Source organism: Rhinoderma darwinii, unplaced genomic scaffold (genome assembly GCF_050947455.1).
Source record: "Rhinoderma darwinii isolate aRhiDar2 unplaced genomic scaffold, aRhiDar2.hap1 Scaffold_4425, whole genome shotgun sequence".
Classification (NCBI taxonomy): Eukaryota; Metazoa; Chordata; class Amphibia; order Anura; family Rhinodermatidae; genus Rhinoderma; species Rhinoderma darwinii.
In genome coordinates, this window is record NW_027463885.1 from 55,419 (window position 1) to 74,594 (window position 19,176).

At 44.2% G+C, this 19,176-nt stretch overlaps 4 non-coding genes across 4 annotated transcripts; all 4 read right to left on the reverse strand.

The window, feature by feature from the left end:
* Positions 1-3,334: 3,334 nt before the first annotated feature.
* LOC142714682 (U2 spliceosomal RNA) lies at positions 3,335-3,521 on the reverse strand. Its single transcript, XR_012870823.1, has one exon. It is a non-coding gene; the product is annotated as a U2 spliceosomal RNA (small nuclear RNA).
* Positions 3,522-9,924: 6,403 nt separating this feature from the next.
* LOC142714653 (U2 spliceosomal RNA) lies at positions 9,925-10,115 on the reverse strand. Its single transcript, XR_012870798.1, has one exon. It is a non-coding gene; the product is annotated as a U2 spliceosomal RNA (small nuclear RNA).
* Positions 10,116-11,345: 1,230 nt separating this feature from the next.
* Positions 11,346-11,531, reverse strand: LOC142714675 (U2 spliceosomal RNA). Its single transcript, XR_012870818.1, has one exon. It is a non-coding gene; the product is annotated as a U2 spliceosomal RNA (small nuclear RNA).
* A 6,555-nt stretch (positions 11,532-18,086) lies between these two features.
* Positions 18,087-18,277, reverse strand: LOC142714654 (U2 spliceosomal RNA). The gene has a single exon (XR_012870799.1). It is a non-coding gene; the product is annotated as a U2 spliceosomal RNA (small nuclear RNA).
* Between the last annotated feature and the right edge of the window lie 899 nt (positions 18,278-19,176).

A 19,176-nucleotide genomic window follows, 5' to 3' on the forward strand; every position in this document is an offset into this window, starting at 1 on the left:
AAACTGCCATCTAACACCGTTTATAAAAGCTTTGACCATTAAAATTCTGCCTGGTAAAATTTCATAAAAACGATCAATTAAAACGTTCCCTTTGAATAAAATGGCGACACCTGCGGCTTTTGATTCATTGGACCCGGACCACACTGAAGGTCCGAGTCTCCAGTCTTCCTCATATTTTTTATAATTCATGCGGTGAGGTATGCAGCATTCCTGTAGGAAAAACACTGAGGCGGTAAAAACAGAAAGGTAGTTGAAAAGGGCAGCTCTTCTTGTCTGTGAGTGCACGCTTCTTACATTAAGGGAAAGACCACATAACTCAGCCATGAGGAAAAGGGAGAGAGACAGTCTATTTTTATCTTACCCGAGGAGGCCTCAGCAGTCCTCCGCGTCGCCAGACACCCCACTCGAGCTCTCATCATCATATTTCCTCGAGTCAAATGTACGCATCGATGAGGTTTGAGAGGAAGACCCGTCACTCAGCTGACCCCCCATACCTAAGGCGCTTCTTGAAAATGGGTCCCAGACGGACTCAACGGGTAAGATTCCGCAATCTTTGGCAGCGTCCTCCCCTTCTATAGGGGCAGGAATCGCGCTTCTGGACGTCTCAGGGACCACGCTTACCTCGGAGGCAGCTGTCCCTATATCCCCCAACTGTCTGGAAGGGGGGGGACCTTCAGTTGTCGCTTCCGGGGGCACGTCAACTGGTTTCCCTGCCTTCAACCTGGCAGGTACTCCCATCGGCACCCCCGCTGCCACCTCCGAGTACGCCCTACGTCTCTTAGTGAGCGCTGCCGCTCCGCCCGGGACCTCTGCCTCAGGTACAGGCTGACCCAGCATCTCTTGCAGGCCAGTAGGATCAGCTTCATCCGAACTATCCTGCGCCCCAGTCTCCTGGGGGGGCTCTTTCGTCCGCTGATCACTGGCTCTGCGTTTTTGTCGCCTCTGCTCTTTAGGGTCACCTGTTTGGGGGGGTCTGCTGGAGGTATCCATTTCGTCTTGCTCACCTCCTTGGGGTTCCTCTCTTTGTACGGGGGTGATCTGGCCTGCGGGCCGCTCGGGACGCCTTGGCCGGTCCTCAGGTTGTTCCAACTCCTTAGATCTGTGGGGACAAGTAGCATAGAGGTGACCAACTCGGCTGCAAAAACGGCACCTTTTCCCCAGAGGGCAAGTTTTGGTCTCGTGCTCAGAGCTGCCGCAGTTCCTACAGGTGCTGTCACAAGACTCCTTGGTGTGACCGTACTTTTGGCACTTCCTACAGAATGGAGGCATCCCTGAAAAATAAAAGTCTCCGGCCATATCACCTATTTTAAAACGTGCTGGCGGCAACATTATCCCTCCTGTAAAATTGGCATCTTTATAACACGTTACATTGAATCTCCACTTTGAGGTCCATACACCAACCTCATTCATGACTTTGCCAATACATTTCACAGTTTTAAAATAAGGGAATAAAAAGGACATCACTTCTTTTAAGTCGGCAAAAGGGCAGTACATCTTTATAACTATCATTTTAGTGATGTCCATAACGTGCTCATAAAAGTCAACACCGTCCAGTCTCGGGTCATTTTTTACCGTATAAGCCGCCAGCAGATCTCGGAATACTCCATTCTGTATGAAAGTAACGTCGTATGTCCTCCTTCTTGGGTAATCCTGCACCGCCAAAATTTCTCGCTTCTGGATGTTGAAGATACCAACAAGTACGGTCTCCACCACGAATTTTAAGCCGCAGGTCGTCGCCTTCTCCTCCGATAGCACTACACGAATTGTGTTTTTAATCCGGGCATAAGCCGGTATCTCACATGGATCCTCGTCCATGGTGAGTAAGGTTTTTTGGGATCGTTACGCTACTCCTTAGTAGGCGCAACTTTGGGCGCAACTCCCCTTTTCGGTCGAAACCTACACGGGTGTATATGGATCGCAACCCGTTGCTCAGGACTAAGCCTCTCTCCCAAATAGCAGCACGGGGGTGAAGTCCAGGCGAACCTGGACGATCCCCCGAGGCCGAGAGAGAGGGTACCTGAGCACCTCCTAACCAAGACCAGGCAGCACTGACTACAAGTAATCAGCACTACACTTGATCTCAGCCAGAAGGCCGAGAAGCGATAACCCGAACGGGCCGCGCGTTGCCCGAGCCTGCCCGATACTGCTGTTCAGCCCTTGCAGCGATTCAGCCTACTTCTAGGCAATTCAATGGGGCCCTGCAGGCTCACACACTCACAGCTACACGGGAGGTGAATAAAGGCCGGAGAGGAAGCCAGACAGGATTTGCTTCTTTTGCTTGCACCACAATGCAGTGCTGAAAGAGGAGGAATCTACATAAAAACGCCTTCCTGGCAACGCCCAAATGCCCTGCTGCCATGCAGATAAACACTGGCAGCGGCAGCAAGTGCATGCCCACAGCCACCCCTTGTTCCTTCACACCTTGTATCAGCTGTAATCCAGTCCAGTCCAGTGCTGCCTGCTGAGCAGCACTGACCAACACTGCCTGGGCCCAGGCTTTTATCTCTGAGGCCCCATTATGATGTCAGAAAGCTGGCTCTGGCTCCTCAGGGCTCCACTATGACACGTGCAAAGTTCCGTCTGAACTTTATATAAGACGGTGCGGCTCAGTCAGTCACTCAGTGTTGCCTGAGAGGGCAACACTGCAACAGCCGGCCGCCAGGCTGTCTTTTTTTGCACAGCTAGTTGCCTCCAGGAGGCCACAAGAGGGAGACAAGGGACTGCAAAATGGAAAATAAGCATCCACCAACTTTACAGACAACTTATCCTTGCTCCTACAACCTCCATCCTTGCACAGTTTGTTATTCTTCTAGGTAACATAGTAACAAATCCAAATTGCTGCTCTCTTTGTAGGCAAGCAAGGCTTTGTTGCAACTGCAATTCTTACTCCTTCTTGAAATGTAAGGACGACAGTACATGCCATCACATCCATCTAGTGTACACAGGTAGGTCCATTGTGGCGGGCGGGCGGCTTTAATGGCTGTTTGCTGTTCCCCTACTCCACTCCACTATTTGACTGTGGTGCTGCATCAATCAGTGGCTGGCTCAGGTGCAGCTCTTTAACTTACCTAAAAGGGAGGGCGGACAGTAGACAAGGAAGGTGAATGAGCTGTTCCAATGTGAAATGCCGGAAACACAGACACACAGACGACACAAAACAAGAGGTGGCAATGTATTCAATAATTGCATTTAATCAATTAGCTCATTATCACGCATGCATTGTCCAACAGGTGTTGAAATAATGGGATTAAAAGGGGAGATCCCTTCAGAAAGACAGAAACAATGGCAAACACAAAAAACACTTTTGGAATCTGATTTTAGTCAACACATAAGGAAAGGGTGCACCAGTCCTGGAAATACTGCAATACCAGGTCAATGCGTGGAGTGGACAGAGCAAGCTCTATTTCCATCTCCCTGTTCTAAAAATCCATTTAATATATGGTCCCCAGATAGGGGACGTATCAGATATTAAACTGATAAGAACAGATTTTTTTTTTTTGTTTTGGCTGTACCACAAGGATACAAAACCGTTTATTCAAATTTCAAAAGATTTTACATACAGGTGCAAGACATTTACAATATAGAATTCCAATCATTAAAATGCCATTTTACATATGCAGAAGCGTCCTTTTGTTTATCAAGTAAAAGATATAAAAACATTTCACTTAAAATCATCCCAATTACATTATCCACCGATAAAATATCCTTTTTAAAAAGTAAAATGTTCCGTGCCTTCCAAAGAGCTGCCTTCACACAGTTTATGATCCTCCATGCCGTCCATCTGTCTGGAAAGGAAACACAGTCTATTTGTCCATATAATATGACGTAATAGTTCAAAGTCTTTATTGCCGTGATTGTTTTTAGTAGCGGTAAAATCTTCTTCCAAACGTCCTTCGCAAAATCGCAAGTCCATAATAGATGAAAAACAGTTTCCTCGTTGTGGCATCCCTCTCTTGGGCAATTGGCTGTAGATGACAAATGCCTTCTGTGTTGGAAGGAACGGCATGGCAGGCAACTGTGGACGCAGCTCCAGGCTAGGTCTTTCTGGGAATTAAAAAGATAAAAAGAATTCAGCATTTTCCATATATTCTTACATTGTATCTCATTAAAATTCCCAATAAAACAAACCTCAGTGGATTTTGAAATAAATTTTGTTAAAACTTTGCCATTCATTAAGACATCTGTTTTTACCTTAGTGAGATTAAAAAGGATAACAATTTTCTCTAAAATCTCATAAATATCTGGCATGTTAAAACTGTAGGGATGTTTAAGATCAGTTTGAAACCACCCAAAACGCCTCATGAAATTTCCCAAATTATATCTCAAGAAGAATGACCAGTAGTTTTCTTTAAAAAAATTCTTAAAACATAATGAAAAGAACTTAGTGTATAAGAAAACTCTAAAATCAGTAAAATCTTTTCCTCCTTTATCTTTGGGTTTAAAAACGATTTCTCTTTTTAATTTTTCCATTTTTGAATTCCAAAAGAAAGTGAAACATGCTTTTTGCAATTTGCATAAAATACGGGTGGGAGGGGGGAAGACTAAGCTCAAGTATAAAATCAAAGGCAGGATCACCATTTTAATAATAAGCACTTTGCCCTCCATAGTCAGATCTCTCATTCTCCATATACATAACTTCTGGTTTACTTTTTGCATGATCCCCTCCCAGTTCTCCGTTACATTATTGTATTCATTAAAATAAATACCTAAAATCTTCACTTTCTCTACAATTGGAATCTCAATGTCTTGCATATCTATTGCACCAATCTTTAAAATCTCACATTTATTAAAATTTACTTTAAAACCTGATGCACAGCAGAAATAATGGATTTGTTTTAAGGTCTTTTTTAATGATATATTATCCTTACAGGTTATTGCAACATCATCCATATAACTTACAACCTTGGCTTCAGTACCCTTGCTACCCGGGAGAGCTACCCCACAAATGTCATTATCTCTCCTAATCATGCATAAAAGGGGTTCAAGGGCACAGATAAAAAGTAGAGGTGATAGGGGACAACCTTGTTTCACACCGGACCTGAGGGGAACAGCCTGGGACTTAAAACCATTAATTAAAATTCTACTTTGACAGTCCCTATAAAATGCTTTTAAAGAATTTATAAAATTTTCTGGTACGCCCATCTTTCCTAAAACATTGAATAAAAACTGGTGTGAGACCCTGTCAAATGCTTTTTCAAAATCTACCATTAAAATTGCCAAGTTGCTTTTCCTGCTGTTTGCATCATTTATCAGATCTTTTATGAGGTTAAGATTTTCCCATATACTTCTTCCTGGAATTCCACAGACTTGATTGGGGTGAATAAGTTTCTCAATCACAGTTTTGAGTCTGTTTGCACAGATCTTGGCCATTACCTTGTAGTCGCAATTTAATAAAGTTATCGGCCTCCAGTTCTTGATCTCTTCTTTATTACCTTTTTTGTGCAGTAATGATACATCACCCATTTTCCAGGATTCTGGTAAAATCTTTGAGCTAAAAACTTCTAAAAGGAGAGATAAAAAATCATCCTTTAAAACCTCATAAAAAGTTCTGTAAAATTCGATTGGTACCCCATCAGCTCCTGGAACCTTGCCCAACTTAAAACTATTTATAGTATCCAGCATCTCTTTCTCGGTGATGGGCTGTAATAAAGCAGATTGGGCATTAAAATCTAAAACACATGAAACTTCTTTTAAAACGTTCTCCATAAAATTAGTATCCACATTTTTTTCGCTAAAAAGATTTTTATAATAAATATGAGTTTTTTTTAAAATGTTGTCAATATCGGTTTCTCCTTCCATTTTATCTATATGAATCTTCTTTTGTATACTTTTTTTAAAAAAGTATCTGGAGCATTTCTCGTTTTCTTCCATGTGTTGTATTTTTGCTTTAAAAATTATCTCTTTTCCTTTATCTTCCAGAAACATTTGGGCTTCTTTTTTAACCTGTATTATCTCCTCAGTCACTTCTACCCCCACAGACCTTATTTTGTAAAGAGTTTGCAATTGAATATTTAATTTTTCATAGACCGCTCTTTTTTCTTTTGCTCTTTGAATTCCATACCTTATGAAAAAATTTTTGATCTTCTTCTTCATCTTATCCCACCATAACGTCATGGATTCTGTAGGGTCTCTCTTTCGCTTACACCTATTATAAAACCTAATAAAATCTGCAATTATTTTTTCATCCTTTAAAAGTGCTACATTCATCTTCCATGAACTGGAGCCTCTTCTAAAACCAGAGTCAAAATTTAGAACAAATAAAAGGCCTTTATGGTCAGAGAACATGTTTGTTAAAAGTTCACAGTGGACAGGTAAAATTTGCTGAGAAGAAAAAATAAAATCAATTCTTGAGCTACATCGTATGTTACTCCAAGTAGTGCTATCTAGATCTGACATTTTTTTATTACAATTTTTGAAGACATCTGTAAGTTTAAAATCACTCACAATGTTACTTAAAAGACCAGAAGTTTTATCGTAGTTTCTACTGGAGGACTGCGTAATTCTTTTTTCACCTCTTAAAACACAATTAAAATCCCCAGCTAAAACCAAGGGACAGGAATCGGTTATAAAAAGAGGTAAAATTCCCAGCATTTCTTCTCTTTCTTTTTTATCTGGTGATCCATAAAAATTTAAAAACTGCCACTTAATACCATTTATAAAAGCCTTTACTAATAAAATCCTGCCTGGTAAAATTTCTTGTTTAAAAGTAATGTTAATATTACCCTTAAAAAGGATTGCCACTCCTGCAGATTTTGATAGGTTAGAACCAGACCATACCGAAGTTCCATATTTCCAATCTGTTTCGTATTTTTGATATTCTGCCCGATGAGGGATGCCACACTCCTGCAAAAAGAACACTGAAGCAGAAAGCAGGGATAAATAATTAAAAAGGACTGTTCTGCGTATTTTTGACTTGAGTCCCCTTACATTTAGGGAGAGTCCTTTTAAAACTGCCATTGATGAGATATAAAAGGTGGGATAAAACACAATTTTCAACCCCTTAAAACCTTTATTTCTTCTTCCAGCCTAGCCAACCCCTGAGAGCTGTCAGAGTTTTCCAGGTCACCTCTAGAAGTTACGCAGTGCAAGAAGCTTGTAGAACTGGAATCGCTGTCTGTTGCCTCCTCCGAAAAATCCTCACACAGAGGACTAAGGAGAGTATTTGGAATGATCGTTAAACCCGTCTTTCCCCTCTCTGGTGTTTTTGACCCGTAGTCCGTCTCTTCCATAGGGCCTCCTGAATGGGAAGCGCCAGGCTGTCCAACAGACATCTGGGCCATCTCTTCTGGGGTTTCCGGGACAGTGCTGGTTGCTCCAGGTTCACCTACAGGTTGTATTGCTAAGTACCGGTTTGTCATCCTTAGTACGTCCTGATTTTGAGGCTCACCTGTCTTCCGTTTTTTCGCACCTAGATCTTCTTGTTTTTCTTGAGAAACAGCTTCCTCCGGGTTTCTACCTTCCTTTCGAGAAAAAGGCATCCCCGTCCCCTGCTTCTCTATTCGCTTCCTCTCCTTTTGTCGGTCCTTCATCCTAATTTGAGACTGAAATCCTTCGTTATCCAGAGAGGCAACAGACTTACCAGTATTAATGTCCAAAGTGTGACTTGCTTCTTGGGTCTCCATTCTTGCTTCCTCTTCGGGGGCCGGCTGGTTTTCCAGTTGTTTCTCTCGTTGGGGTCGGTATGTAGAAATTTGTGGTCTCTTCTGCGGTTTCTGTCTGTGGGGACAAGCTATGTAAAAGTGACTGGTGTCTTGACACAGACTACACTTTTTTGGTTTGTTACAATTTTTAACAGTATGGTTTTGGCTACCACAATTTGTGCAAGTACTCTCACAATCATTTTTTGTATGCCCATATTTTTTGCAAATTCTACAAAATTCCTCCATACCGTTAAAAAAAATATCACCGTTAATATTGCCCAATTTAAAACGAGCTGGGGGTACCAATTTTTCCTCAGGTGCTTTTGGGTCGTCTTTAAGTTCAACAAAAAATTTCCATTTAGAGGTCCATACATCAAACTCATTCATAACCTTCCCCTTAGGAATAACCAAAGTACAAAAATTTTTTAAAAAAAATATTATCTCATCTTCAGTTATATAAGGAGAATACATTTTAATCACCATGAGTTTCCGATCTGAAGAAAAATGCTCCATAATCTGGACCCCTTTAAGCCTGGGATCTCTGCCTACCTTTTTCAAGCGATTTGCAAAATCCAAGTATATACCGTCATATCGCAAGGTCACATCATAGATCCCACGCCTAGGATAGTCCTGGATTGCCAAAATCTCCAATGGCCGGATCGCAAATACTCCCAAAAGCACCTCTTCGATCAGGTGTTTCAATCCACGATTGGCTGGAGCCTCCTCCGTATACGTAAAACGTACCGAGTTTTTTAGCCGAGTGAAGTTCGGCTCGAACGTGAGAGTATCATCTGCCGCCATGATAACTCACTGGGTATCGCACCACAGAGACACACGGGTCACTGTGGCCAGGGGGATCGCCGCTCGTTGCTCCGGACTAAGCCTCTCTCCCAAATAGCAGCACGGGGGTGAAGTCCAGGCGAACCTGGACAATCCCCCGAGGCCGAGAGAGAGGGTACCGGAGCACCTCCCAACCAAAACCAAGGCAGTACTGATACGAATAAACAGCACTACACTTGATCTCAGCCAGAAGGCCGAGAAGCGATAACCCGAACGGGCCGCGCGTTGCCCGAGCCTGCCCGATACTGCTGTTCAGCCCTTGCAGCGATTCAGCCTACTTCTAGGCAATTCCATGGGGCCCTGCAGGCTCACACACTCACAGCTACACGGGAGCTGAATAAAGGCCGGAGAGGAAGCCAGACAGGATTTGCTTCTTTTGCTTGCACCACAATGCAGTGCTGAAAGAGGAGGAATCTACATAAAAACGCCTTCCTGGCAACGCCCAAATGCCCTGCTGCCATGCAGATAAACACTGGCAGCGGCAGCAAGTGCATGCCCACAGCCACCCCTTGTTCCTTCACACCTTGTATCAGCTGTAATCCAGTCCAGTCCAGTGCTGCCTGCTGAGCAGCACTGACCAACACTGCCTGGGCCCAGGCTTTTATCTCTGAGGCCCCATTATGATGTCAGAAAGCTGGCTCTGGCTCCTCAGGGCTCCACTATGACACGTGCAAAGTTCCGTCTGAACTTTATATAAGACGGTGCGGCTCAGTCAGTCACTCAGTGTTGCCTGAGAGGGCAACACTGCAACAGCCGGCCGCCAGGCTGTCTTTTTTTGCACAGCTAGTTGCCTCCAGGAGGCCACAAGAGGGAGACAAGGGACTGCAAAATGGAAAATAAGCATCCACCAACTTTACAGACAACTTCTCCTTGCTCCTACAACCTCCATCCTTGCACAGTTTGTTATTCTTCTAGGTAACATAGTAACAAATCCAAATTGCTGCTCTCTTTGTAGGCAAGCAAGGCTTTGTTGCAACTGCAATTCTTACTCCTTCTTGAAATGTAGGGACGACAGTACATTCCATCACATCCATCTAGTGTACACAGGTAGGTCCATTGTGGCGGGCGGGCGGGCGGGCGGCTTTAATGGCTGTTTGCTGTTCCCCTACTCCACTCCACTATTTGACTGTGGTGCTGCATCAATCAGTGGCTGGCTCAGGTGCAGCTCTTTAACTTACCTAAAAGGGAGGGCGGAGAGAAGACAAGGAAGGTGAATGAGCTGTTCCAATGTGAAATGCCGGAAACACAGACACACAGACGACACAAAACAAGAGGTGGCAATGTATTCATTAATTGCATTTAATCAATTAGCTCATTATCACTCATGCATTGTCCAACAGGTGTTGAAATAATGGGATTAAAAGGGGAGATCCCTTCAGAAAGACAGAAACAATGGCAAACACAAAAAACACTTTTGGAATCTGATTTTAGTCAACACATAAGGAAAGGGTGCACCGGTCCTGGAAATACTGCAATACCAGGTCAATGCGTGGAGTGGACAGAGCAAGCTCTATTTCCATCTCCCTGTTCTAAAAATCCATTTAATATATGGTCCCCAGATAGGGGACGTATCAGATATTAAACTGATAAGAACAGATACTACACTTGATCTTAGCCAAAAGGCCGAGAAGCGATAACCCGAACGGGCCGCGCGTTGCCCGAGCATGCCCGATACTGCTGTTCAGCCCTTGCAGCGATTCAGCCTACTTCTAGGCAATTCCATGGGGCCCTGCAGGCTCACACACTCACAGCTACACGGGAGGTGAATAAAGGCCGGAGAGGAAGCCAGACAGGATTTGCTTCTTTTGCCTGCACCACAATGCAGTGCTGAAAGAGGAGGAATCTACATAAAAACGCTTTCCTGGCAACGCCCAAATGCCCTGCTGCCATGCAGATAAACACTGGCAGCGGCAGCAAGTGCATGCCCACAGCCACCCCTTGTTCCTTCACACCTTGTATCAGCTGTAATCCAGTCCAGTCCAGTGCTGCCTGCTGAGCAGCACTGACCAACACTGCCTGGGCCCAGGCTTTTATCTCTGAGGCCCCATTATGATGTCAGAAAGCTGGTTCTGGCTCCTCAGGGCTCCACTATGACACGTGCAAAGTTCCGTCTGAACTTTATATAAGACGGTGCGGCTCAGTCAGTCACTCAGTGTTGCCTGAGAGGGCAACACTGCAACAGCCGGCCGCCAGGCTGTCTTTTTTTGCACAGCTAGTTGCCTCCAGGAGGCCACAAGAGGGAGACAAGGGACTGCAAAATGGAAAATAAGCATCCACCAACTTTACAGACAACTTCTCCTTGCTCCTACAACCTCCATCCTTGCACAGTTTGTTATTCTTCTAGGTAACATAGTAACAAATCCAAATTGCTGCTCTCTTTGTAGGCAAGCAAGGCTTTGTTGCAACTGCAATTCTTACTCCTTCTTGAAATGTAGGGACGACAGTACATTCCATCACATCCATCTAGTGTACACAGGTAGGTCCATTGTGGCGGGCGGGCGGCTTTAATGGCTGTTTGCTGTTCCCCTACTCCACTCCACTATTTGACTGTGGTGCTGCATCAATCAGTGGCTGGCTCAGGTGCAGCTCTTTAACTTACCTAAAAGGGAGGGCGGAGAGAAGACAAGGAAGGTGAATGAGCTGTTCCAATGTGAAATGCCGGAAACACAGACACACAGACGACACAAAACAAGAGGTGGCAATGTATTCATTAATTGCATTTAATCAATTAGCTCATTATCACTCATGCATTGTCCAACAGGTGTTGAAATAATGGGATTAAAAGGGGAGATCCCTTCAGAAAGACAGAAACAATGGCAAACACAAGAAACACTTTTGGAATCTGATTTTAGTCAACACATAAGGAAAGGGTGCACCGGTCCTGGAAATACTGCAATACCAGGTCAATGCGTGGAGTGGACAGAGCAAGCTCTATTTCCATCTCCCTGTTCTAAAAATCCATTTAATATATGGTCCCCAGATAGGGGACGTATCAGATATTAAACTGATAAGAACAGATTTTTGAGTTGACTACCCCAACAAAGGAGGTAACCGTTTATTTAAAATTTTTGACAAAAAAGGATTTACAAATTTTTACATTTTTACAATAAATCAATAAATACACAGGGTTTACAACAATGGTATAATAATAAATACAAGTTATCAGATAAAATCACATAACTTATAAAAGGGCACTTGGTGGCATCAAATTATGGAACTCCATTCACTAAAAAACCATTTTCTACATAAAATAGGAGAGAGTTTTTTATCTAAAAGAAAATACTTGTGCATCTCACTTAAACAAATGGCTAAAACATCATCCACAGTTAAAACGTCATGTTTAAATAAAAGAATGTTTCTGGCCGCCCACAGAGCTGCTTTGACGCAGTTAGTGATCTTCCATGCCATCATTTTTCGGGTCTGTGTTGGGCATTCCAGACATCCATAAAAAACGCCATTGCTAGTAAATCTCTGTAGTCCTGTAATCTTCTGTGCCAAGGGGAGGATTCTTGACCACACCAATTGTGCGTAGTAGCACTGCCAGAAAAGGTGGTAGACTGTCTCATCATCTCTGCAACCTCCCCTTGGACACGCAGCCGAGTTGGTCAGTCCCCTTCGATGCTGGAATGCCCGGCATGGAAGACACTCGTGGGCACAACTCCAGGCCAGATCTTTCTGAGGATTAAAAAGATAATTAATATTTACCATTCTCCATATTTGTTTGCACTTTTGTTCACTAAAATTACTAATGGGGGCTACTAAAACATTTTCTTTTATCTTTTTTAAAACACTTTTACTATTTTGCACGTCTTCAATTCTCTTGCCTTTCAAGTTAAAAAGGTTCACAATTTTCTCTAAAATCTTGTACTGGTCAGGGAGGTTAAAAGCATACGGGGAGCTTAAAACCGTGGAGAACCATCCGTTCCTCCTCATAAAATACCCTGTGTTAAAACGGATAAAATATGACCAGTAGTGATCCTTAAAAGCAGCGTTAAGACATGCAGTAAAAAATTTGATTAAAAGAAAGGTCTTTATGTCAGGGAAATCCTTACCACCCATTAGTTTTGGCATCATCACCTTCTCTCTCCTGAGTTTTTCCATTTTGGAGTTCCATAAAAATGTAAAACAAGCTTTATTTATTTTTTTTAATAAAATATCAGGGGGAGGGAAAACCATACTCAAATATAATAAAATCGGTAAAATCACCATTTTGGTAATTAAAACTTTTCCCTCCATGGTCAGCTTTCTCAAATTCCACATACAAATCTTTTTATTAACTTTTTGTGCCACCAAGTCCCAACTGTTAAAACCATTGTTTAACTCATTGAAGGAGACCCCTAAAATCTGCACAGTCTCTGACACAGGGACTGGAATGTCCTGTAAAATCATATTGCCAATGTTTAAAATGTTACTTTTATTAAAATTGACTTTAAAACCGGAGGAGCAACAAAACTTATAGATCTGTCTTAAAGTTGTTTGTAGTGATAGGGTGTCCCTACACAGTACCGCGACATCATCCATGTACCCCACTACCTTTGCCTCTAGTCCCCCCCCGCCCGGCAGGGGGACTCCACGTATCTGTTTGCTTTTCCTCAAGGTGCACAGTAGAGGCTCAATTGCACAAATAAAAAGTAGTGGGGACAAGGGACACCCCTGCTTCACTCCGGAATTTAAAAAGACATCCTGTGTTTTAAAACCTTTGACTAAAATCTTGCTAGTGCAGTTGTCATAAAAGGCCTTCAGAGACTGTATAAAACCTTCCGGTATACCCATTTTCTCTAAAACCTTAAAAAGATAAAAGTGTGACACTCTGTCAAAGGCTTTCTCAAAGTCGATTGTTAAAACTGCCATTTTGCCTTTCCTCTCCTTTGTGTCATTAATAACATCTTTTAAAAGGTTCAGGTTATCCCATATGCTCCTCCCGGGTATCCCACAGACCTGGTTGGAGTGAATTATTTTGTTTACGACTGCTTTTAATCTATTTGCACAAATTTTAGCCATTATCTTGTAGTCGCAATTTAGCAGTGTAATTGGTCTCCAGTTTTTAATGTCGGTTTTGTCCCCCTTTTTGTACAGCAGGGACACCTCACCTTTCTTCCAGGACCCCGGGAGGGCTTTTGTTCTAAAAACTTGTGTAAAAAGAGAGTGGAGATCTTCCTTTAAAACACCGTAAAATAGAACATAAAACTCTATGGGTATACCATCAGGACCAGGGACTTTACCTGTTTTAAAACTCTTGGTAGTTTCTAAAATTTCTTGTTCTGAAATCTCCTGTAATAAAAAGTTTTGGGAGACAGGATCTAAAACAGCATCAACCTCCTTCAATGAGTCATTCATAAAAGCATTGTCAATGTTTTTAACATTAAAAAGATCCGCATAAAACCCATGTACCTTTTTTAAAATATTTTGGGTATTTGTTTCACCTTCAATATTATCCAACAGGGTATGCTTATCATTGATTTTCTTAAAAAAATACCTGGAGCAGGTCTCGTTCTCCTCAAGATGTTTTACCTTACAGCGAAAGATTATTTCCTTTCCCCTCTGCTCCAGGCACTGGGAGATCTCTTTTTTAATCTCAATGATCTCCTTGTCCACCAGCATACCCTGTTCTCTGAATTTATATTGGGTCTGCAGACGGGTATTTAAATTTGCATAAAATTTGCATTTCTCTTTTGCTTTTCTCATCCCAATCTTAATAAAAAAATCTCTTATTTTAACTTTCATTTTTTCCCACCAGGTGACGATGGGCATATTGGGATGTCTTACCCGTCTGCAGCCTTTGTAAAAGGTAATAAAATCAGCTAAAATTTGCGGATCTTCTAAAAGGGATACGTTTAATTTCCAGGCTTTTTTCGGAGTTCTTCTTTGGTTATCACATTTCACTTTAAAATACAATAACTTATGGTCAGAAAAGACGTTTGGGTTAATATCACATTTAAAAGGCAGTATTTGATAAGAGCAGAAGATAAAATCAATCCTGGAGCTGCAGGTCACGTTGCTCCAGGTAACGCCGGCCTCTTCACATAAATCCCTGTTACATTTTTTAAAAACATCGGTGAGTTTAAAATCAGTAACAATATCTTTTAAAATTGACGAGGTCTTGTCGTAGTTCCTGCTTACTGAATTAGAGAACCGGCGTTCCCCCTTTAAAATACAATTAAAATCACCCGCTAAAACAAGTGGTTCTGAATCATTAATAAAAAGGGGTAAAATCTCTAGCATTCTAGCTCTTTCATTTCTCTCAGGAGAACCATAAAAGTTTAAAAACTGCCATTTAATATCGTCTATAAAAGCTTTGACCATTAAAATTCTGCCTGGTAAAATTTCATAAAAACTGTCAATTAAAACGTTCCCTTTAAATAAAATGGCGACACCTGCGGCTTTAGATTCGTTAGACCCGGACCACACCGAAGGTCCGAGTCTCCAATCTCTTTCATATTTTTTATAGTCCATGCGATGTGGGATGCAGCATTCCTGTAGGAAAAAAACTGACGCGGTAAGAATAGAGAGGTAATCAAACAGGGCAGCTCTTCTTGTCTTAGAATGCACGCTTCTTACATTTAAGGAAAGACCACATAACTCAGCCATGAGGAAAAGGGAGAGAGACAGTCTTTATAATCTTACCCGAGGTGGCCTCAGCAGTCCTCCGCATCGCCAGAGACCCCACTAGGACTCTCATAACCTTCGATTCTGGAGTCCACGGAAAAAATAGAGAAGGTAGGAGAGGAACTCCCATCACTTAGCTGACCCCCCGCCAAACCTGAGGCACTAATCATGAAAGGATCCCATATGGACTCCACGGGCAACATTTCATCTGCTGGAGCTTTTTTGGCAGCGACCTCCCCTTCGATAGGGGCAGGAATTGCGCTCCCTGACGTCTCTGGGACCTCCGTCACCTCGGAGGCAGCTGTCCGTGTATCCCCCAACTGGCTAGAAGGGGGTGGACCTTTAGTTGTCACTTTCGGGGGCACGTCCAGTGGTTTCCCTGCCTTCGCCAATGCAGGTACTTCCATCGGCACCCCCGCTGCCACCTCCGAGTACGCCCTACGTCGCTTGTGTGTCGCTGCCGCTCCGCCCGGGTCCTCTGCCTCAGGTACAGGCTGACCCAGCATCTCTTGCGTACCAGTAGGATCAGCTTCATCCGAACTACCCGTCTCCCCAGTCTCCTGGGGGGGCTTTTTCGTCCGCTGATCACTGGATCGACGCTTGTTTCGTCTCTGCTCTTTTGGGTCACCTGTTTGGGGGGGTCTGCTAGAGGTATCCATCTCATCCTGGCCTTCTCCTTGGGGTTCCTCTCCTTCTGGGGGTACGATCTGGCCTGCTGGCTGCTCGGGACGCCTCGGCCGGACCTCGGGTTGTTCCGATCTGTGGGGACAAAATGCAAAAAGGTGACCAACTCGGCTGCAATATCGACACCTTTTCCCCAGAGGGCAAGTTTTGGCCTCGTGCTCAGAGCTGCCACAGTTCCTACAGGTGCTCTCGCAGGACTCATTGGTGTGACCGTACTTTTGGCATTTCCTACAGAATGGAGGCATCCCTGAAAAATAAAAATCTCCTGCCATATCTCCTAATTTAAAACGTGCTGGCGGCAGCATTATCCCTCCTGTAAAATTGGCATCTCTGTAGCATGTCACTAGAAATCTCCATTTAGAGGTCCAGACCCCAACCTCATTCATCACTTTGCCAATACACTTAACTGTTTTAAAATAGGGGGATAAAAAGGACATCACATCTTTTACGTCAGCAAATGGGCAGTACATTTTAATAACAATCATTTTTGTGATGTCCAAAACATGCTCGTAAAAATCCACTCCGTCCAGTCTCGGGTCCTTTTTTACTGCATATGCCGCCAGCAGATCTTGGAATACTCCATTCTGTATAAATGTGATGTCATAGGTTCTTCTTCTTGGGTAGTCCTGCACTGCCAAAATCTCCCTCTTTTGGACATTGAAAATGCCAACAAGCACGGTCTCCACCACGAATTTCAAGCCACAAGTCGTCGCCTTCTCCTCCGAAAGAATTACTCGCACAGTATTCTTAATCCGGGCATACGCCGGTATGTCACCTGGATTTTCATCCATAGTGAATCTTTTATTTTTTTGGAATAGTCACGCCACCCGTTGGTGACGTAACGTCTACGCAGCCTCCCCTTTTCGGCCGAAGCCTACACGGGGGTATGTGGATCGCAACTCGTTGCTCAGGACTAAGCCTCTCTCCCAAATAGCAGCACGGGGGTGAAGTCCAGGCGAACCTGGACGATCCCCCGAGGCCGAGAGAGAGGGTACCTGAGCACCTCCTAACCAAGACCAGGCAGCACTGACTACAAGTAATCAGAACTACACTTGATCTCAGCCAGAAGGCCGAGAAGCGATAACCCGAACGGGCCGCGCGTTGCCCGAGCCTGCCCGATACTGCTGTTCAGCCCTTGCAGCGATTCAGCCTACTTCTAGGCAATTCCATGGGGCCCTGCAGGCTCACACACTCACAGCTACACGGGAGGTGAATAAAGGCCGGAGAGGAAGCCAGACAGGATTTGCTTCTTTTGCTTGCACCACAATGCAGTGCTGAAAGAGGAGGAATCTACATAAAAACGCCTTCCTGGCAACGCCCAAATGCCCTGCTGCCATGCAGATAAACACTGGCAGCGGCAGCAAGTGCATGCCCACAGCCACCCCTTGTTCCTTCACACCTTGTATCAGCTGTAATCCAGTCCAGTCCAGTGCTGCCTGCTGAGCAGCACTGACCAACACTGCCTGGGCCCAGGCTTTTATCTCTGAGGCCCCATTATGATGTCAGAAAGCTGGCTCTGGCTCCTCAGGGCTCCACTATGACACGTGCAAAGTTCCGTCTGAACTTTATATAAGACGGTGCGGCTCAGTCAGTCACTCAGTGTTGCCTGAGAGGGCAACACTGCAACAGCCGGCCGCCAGGCTGTCTTTTTTTGCACAGCTAGTTGCCTCCAGGAGGCCACAAGAGGGAGACAAGGGACTGCAAAATGGAAAATAAGCATCCACCAACTTTACAGACAACTTCTCCTTGCTCCTACAACCTCCATCCTTGCACAGTTTGTTATTCTTCTAGGTAACATAGTAACAAATCCAAATTGCTGCTCTCTTTGTAGGCAAGCAAGGCTTTGTTGCAACTGCAATTCTTACTCCTTCTTGAAATGTAGGGACGACAGTACATTCCATCACATCCATCTAGTGTACACAGGTAGGTCCATTGTGGCGGGCGGGCGGGCGGCTTTAATGGCTGTTTGCTGTTCCCCTACTCCACTCCACTATTTGACTGTGGTGCTGCATCAATCAGTGGCTGGCTCAGGTGCAGCTCTTTAACTTACCTAAAAGGGAGGGCGGAGAGAAGACAAGGAAGGTGAATGAGCTGTTCCAATGTGAAATGCCGGAAACACAGACACACAGACGACACAAAACAAGAGGTGGCAATGTATTCATTAATTGCATTTAATCAATTAGCTCATTATCACTCATGCATTGTTCAACAGGTGTTGAAATAATGGGATTAAAAGGGGAGATCCCTTCAGAAAGACAGAAACAGTGGCAAACACAAAAAACACTTTTGGAATCTGATTTTAGTCAACACATAAGGAAAGGGTGCACCGGTCCTGGAAATACTGCAATACCAGGTCAATGCGTGGAGTGGACAGAGCAAGCTCTATTTCCATCTCCCTGTTCTAAAAATCCATTTAATATATGGTCCCCAGATAGGGGACGTATCAGATATTAAACTGATAAGAACAGATACTACACTTGATCTTAGCCAAAAGGCCGAGAAGCGATAACCCGAACGGGCCGCGCGTTGCCCGAGCCTGCCCGATACTGCTGTTCAGCCCTTGCAGCGATTCAGCCTACTTCTAGGCAATTCCATGGGGCCCTGCAGGCTCACACACTCACAGCTACACGGGAGGTGAATAAAGGCCGGAGAGGAAGCCAGACAGGATTTGCTTCTTTTGCTTGCACCACAATGCAGTGCTGAAAGAGGAGGAATCTACATAAAAACGCCTTCCTGGCAACGCCCAAATGCCCTGCTGCCATGCAGATAAACACTGGCAGCGGCAGCAAGTGCATGCCCACAGCCACCCCTTGTTCCTTCACACCTTGTATCAGCTGTAATCCAGTCCAGTCCAGTGCTGCCTGCTGAGCAGCACTGACCAACACTGCCTGGGCCCAGGCTTTTATCTCTGAGGCCCCATTATGATGTCAGAAAGCTGGCTCTGGCTCCTCAGGGCTCCACTATGACACGTGCAAAGTTCCGTCTGAACTTTATATAAGACGGTGCGGCTCAGTCAGTCACTCAGTGTTGCCTGAGAGGGCAACACTGCAACAGCCGGCCGCCAGGCTGTCTTTTTTTGCACAGCTAGTTGCCTCCAGGAGGCCACAAGAGGGAGACAAGGTACTGCAAAATGGAAAATAAGCATCCACCAACATTACAGACAACTTCTCCTTGCTCCTACAACCTCCATCCTTGCACAGTTTGTTATTCTTCTAGGTAACATAGTAACAAATCCAAATTGCTGCTCTCTTTGTAGGCAAGCAAGGCTTTGTTGCAACTGCAATTCTTACTCCTTCTTGAAATGTAGGGACGACAGTACATTCCATCACATCCATCTAGTGTACACAGATAGGTCCATTGTGGCGGGCGGCTTTAATGGCTGTTTGCTGTTCCCCTACTCCACTCC